Source organism: Clupea harengus, chromosome 16 (genome assembly GCF_900700415.2).
Source record: "Clupea harengus chromosome 16, Ch_v2.0.2, whole genome shotgun sequence".
Taxonomy (NCBI): domain Eukaryota; kingdom Metazoa; phylum Chordata; class Actinopteri; order Clupeiformes; family Clupeidae; genus Clupea; species Clupea harengus.
Window position 1 is genome coordinate 4418428 of NC_045167.1, and position 5000 is coordinate 4423427.

The 5000-nt window shown below is 47.2% G+C and overlaps 1 protein-coding gene across 13 annotated transcripts in view; it reads right to left on the minus strand.

Moving 5' to 3' along the window:
* nrcama (neuronal cell adhesion molecule a) overlaps positions 1-5000 on the minus strand; it is an 84943-nt gene that overhangs the window by 56063 nt on the left and 23880 nt on the right. For 11 of the 13 annotated variants that reach the window (XM_031582348.2, XM_031582354.2, XM_031582351.2 and 8 more), the window contains exon 1: positions 1997-2213. The exons of the other annotated variants lie outside the window; for them this stretch is intronic. The gene's annotated coding sequence lies outside the window, so the exon portion shown is untranslated. Of the gene's footprint in view, positions 1-1996; positions 2214-5000 lie in introns of those variants that run through there. 13 annotated transcript variants of the gene reach the window in all.

The window sequence follows — 5000 nt, forward strand, 5'->3', positions numbered from 1 at the left end:
GGAGGTTTCAATTGTTTTTGTATAAAACAAATAAATATAAAAAATGTCTCAAGCTGAAAAGATGAATGTTCGCACACACACACACACACACACACACACACACACACACACACACACACACACACACACACACACACACACACACACACACACACCTTATCGCCTAGCCTCCTAACCAATAACACATGTCCTGCCGTAAATTAATGGCTGTCCCCTGGCCTCTTGGGATCGGTGGTAATTTACCATTTCGTGCCAAACAGACAGGACATCCCTTTAAGTCAATAGGCAACATGATTGCAGAGCGCAGGTCCCATGCACCTCCAGAGAAGCAGCACATACACACACGGGGGGGGCAGGCTGCATGAGCGTGAATGCATTATCATAATTTACCTCGGGCACATGCATTAATTTCCCATCAGGAGACAACATGGCAGAGAACACGCATTCCCCTTTGCTTTTGGGGAGGGCTGCAACAATGGAGACACAATAACAGGGGTTTATTAAGGCATTGTGTGTGTGTGGTGTGTGTGTGTGTGTGTGTGTGTGTGTGTGTGTGTGCCTGAGCATGTGTGTGTGTATGTGTGTGTGTGTGTGTGTGTGTGTGTGTGTGTGTGTGTGTGATTGAGGGAGTGATGGAGAGAGAGTGTGGTGTTATTTTAAAATGACAACACAATCACTGACACCCCATGAAGCCGTCAATGGCAGCTGCTCGCACACTCACACTGAGAGAGAGAGAGAGCGACAGACAGACACAAGGAAAAAGCTGACAGACTCAATTCACATGGTGACCTGAAGCGTTGCCATGGCGACCAAGCTGCAGCATAGGAAGGGGAGGACACTACACCCCCCCCCCCCCCACCTCCATCACCACCTCACCCTCCGGGGAGAATGGCTCAAACAGCATCCATTATTAAATGACAAATCTAAAAGTGCTTCATCATGCCCACGGCTGCCTGACACCTTGAGCGTGCCGCTTCTGAGAGAGAAAATCCCTCTTCTCTCCCTCATAACTCAGCACGTCACAGCACTGTCATGCTACATGCTAACCAGATAAATACCACAGCCATTCAACCTCAAAACACTGTCATGCTAACTGCTAACCAGATAAATACCACAGCCATTCAACCTCAAAACAGTCACTCACTCATCATAACTGACCATAACAACATCCAAAAGACATTCCACAGCAATTCTCCTCAATATACCAACTGTCATGCTATTTGCTAACCAATGAACACAGGGCAGAAACAGCCACTCTCCTCAATACACTCACTGTCACGCTGTGCTGCATCAATTTGGCAAAGCAAGACACGTTTATTTATATGCAGTAGCACAATTCATTCACATTGGTAATCCAATGTGCTTTACAAACGAGCAGATATGAGAAAAATAGAGAAAAAAAAGGAGCAACGCCTGGTTATGCTCTGACCCAGATGTGCTCCGTATATCGGGTCCATGTCCCTCCCAGATTTCTCTTCTGATCTGTCACAGAGTAAGCCACCGACTGCTGTATTATGTGTCCGAATAACGTCAGACACAGTGACACACAGAAGAGCTCTATACACACACACACACACACACACACACACACACACACACACACACACACACAAATAGCTTGTTTATTGAGTTCCGCGGTACTTCAGGAAACTGACACCAGGTGTGTTCTTTTTGCGTTTAGGACACAATCCTCTGTGTCGTTCTCATGCCATTCTTGCATGAAAGAGAACGAGAGCCACTTGACACACTTGACACTTCTGTACAGGTGCACTCTCAGATGAGAAGCCTGGGAACGTCAAAATAAAGCTCTTTCACCAAGAGAGGTTTTTTTTTCACTAATACTAAGATAGACCTAGACTAAGTGACTAAAATAACACACTCTTATTCACAGAAAGGTTCTGTGAGGACAGATTTCACTCAAACCATTTGTATCCACAGGGAAAGATCACACCATCACAACACTGTCAGTCCCTTAAAAAACAACATAAATGATTACCTTGACAGTCAGTGGATTTAGAGACAGTCCCTCCTGCTCCTCTGGTGTGTGTGTGTGTGTGTGTTTGTGTGTGTGTGTGTGTGTGAGAGAGAGAGAGAGAGAGTATATCCAGCGAGTCCCTGATCATTCCCAGTGGCAGTGACTGTGACTGTGTAAGCCAGCAACCTTTTCCCTGCCGAAGCCAGTGAAAGCTCTGAGAGAAGGCAGCCACCTCACACACGCATGCAGGCATGCACACACACACACACACACACCCACACACACACACACAGACACACGCCCACCGCCTACACACACACCCTCCCTCCCTCTGGCAACCACCACTCACCACACACACAACACACACACACACCCTCCCTCTGACTACCCCCCCGCCCCCCCCCTCCATACACACACACACACACACACACACACACACACACACACACACACCCTCCCTGTGGCCACCTCCCCCTTCTGAGTGGTGAGATTAGTATGCTCTTTGTCCCGCCACCGTGGGGGTTTCCTGGTGATGTGCTCCTGATGCTGCACACTTCCTGGTGTCATGTGCACACACCGACTGCTCCTCAGCATCCACACAGGTAGAAGAGGAGGATGAGAGAAAGATGGAGAGAAAGAGATGGGGAGAAAGGTGGAGAAAAAGATGGATCTCAGCGTCCAGAGAAAGAGAAAGATGGAGACAAAAGAGAGAGGGACAGAGAGACGAGAGTGTGAGTGAGGAAGAGAGAGAGAATATGCTGAGAAAGATAAGAGACAAAGAGAGAGGGATAGGGAGAGGAGATAAATAGAAGGAATATGGTCAAAATAACAGATAGAAAGAGATGAAGAAAGGAGAAGAAAGGAAAGATAAAAGACACAAAGGGACAAACAGACAGGAAGGGGGGGATGGAAATGCAGAGATAGAGGGAGAATGAGAGAAGAAAAGAAACATGTAAAGTGATGTACACGGAGCTCTGTCACTTCCTGCCTCTCTCCCTTTCCTGAGCGACACTACTGGGTTGTCTTGACGACAAAGAAAACACTAGATTACCCCCCTGCGTGTCACCCATCTGTCTAGAGCGACGGACGCTGGAACAGATCCCGCTCGTGACCCGGCCCTGACCTGAACCTGACCTGGCAGGTTCACCAGACCCATTCAAGATTCTAGATTGTTCTCTGGACAGGACCACAGTTCTAATGGAACCCTCATGGCCACTGATTCCGGATCAGAAATGATTTCTAGTCCCTTATGTGTCACCTAGATAAGTGTTTCTAGGTTCCTTCCTGGGTCAGGTCCAATCTGATCGTGGCAGAAATGGTTAAATGAGGGAAGACAGATGAGTGACAGAGGTGTGAAGAGGCGATTTTCCTGTTCATTTGCACATTCCACGCTGGTAATTGAGAACGTGGATAGCAGCTGATAGAAAACGGATCACCTTCAATCATCTCAGCGTTTACAGTCTTCCCAGATTAAATGGGACGGCCCACATAATGATATTAACGGCCTCAAGATTTCAATTAACTCACGGACAAAAGCAAACCACAATCCAACAGACTCACCGTCGGCTCCCTTCACACACACAAAGACAAACAAAGACTCTCTCTGCACCGAACAGACTCTAAATCACTGACCCGGCAAAGCAAACACTCCACTGCAGACACTCCACGCTGAAATTCATACCACTCTCCTTTGAACCCTCAAAGGGAACGCTGTGTGCAGTTGGATTAGGACCACAAAAATCACAACATCAACAGATGGCTTCCACAATCCCATCTGGCTTTTCTTCTTAACATATATTTCACCGTGCACGCCACTCGCTGTACATTACACGGCCGGCACCTGGCATGGTCTCGGTCTCGTCGCCATTCAGAAAAGCACTTTACAACTACCGACTCTGTTTCCTGTACACAAGGACCGCCACCATAATAGGCCATGGCGGCCGGCCGGCCGGCCTTTGTCTGGCTTCACTCCTCTCTCCTGTTTCAGAGATGGGCTTCCCCCGAGCACACCCCACCCCTCTGCCCATTCACGGCATAACAGGTGCAGTGGGTGAAACCATCCCTCACTTAACAAGAGCGCTCCATACAGACTCACAGAAAGGGCCCCAGTCAGTGAGTGCCCTTGTATCTGCGCATCTGTCAGACTCACCTTACACTGCGCTGTTCTGCGGGTGTACATTCAGGGTGCGACCCCACTGTTCATGCCCATTACGTGGTACAACAATAGCACAGTACACACTGAATAGCACGGCGATGGATTCAGTACAGTGCAATCAATAGGACAGTAGACATTGTACAGTATAACCGTAGCATATTATAGCGCATTCAGTGGTACAATATAGATTCATTAGGACAGCTATAGTATAGTATACGGTAAATAATGTCAGTGTATATGGTAAATAGTGTTATTGTATATGATAAATAATGTTATTGTACGGGGTAAAAAATGTCATATGGTAAATAAAGTTATTGTATGTGGTGGCTAATGTTATTGGCAGATATCGACCATACTGATACTGGACAAAGTGTACTAAGCATTGTACAGATCTACAGTAAAACACAAGGGGGCTTCACACACGCACAACCAGTCTGCACTGTGGCACTCTGGGGCAGGCGAAGGCAAAGCAACACTACAGGGTCGAGCCCACAGACTCATATTTCAACACGCGCTTCTGAGACGAGGAGATTACTGACAGTGAGCCACAGTATATGTATGAAATAAACTGACTACATGCAGAAAAAGGACTGCGTTAATCCTCCTATATGTGACACTGTGAGGACAACAGAGACCATGATTAGGTTGTGTAGTGTATGTTCCAGTGAAACACCCTCAATGGATGAAGCCATAAAAGACACACCTGATCTGATAGCAATAGTGATGCTGCCCCAGTGGTTTATGGGTAAACACCAAGAGAAGAAATCCCTTGGTCTCTGTCATTCTCTGGCAGGACTCTTTCTTTATTTCACCGTCTGTTTGCACGGAAACAGATAGGTCCAACTATTTAGTCCCATCTCAGCGTCAGGG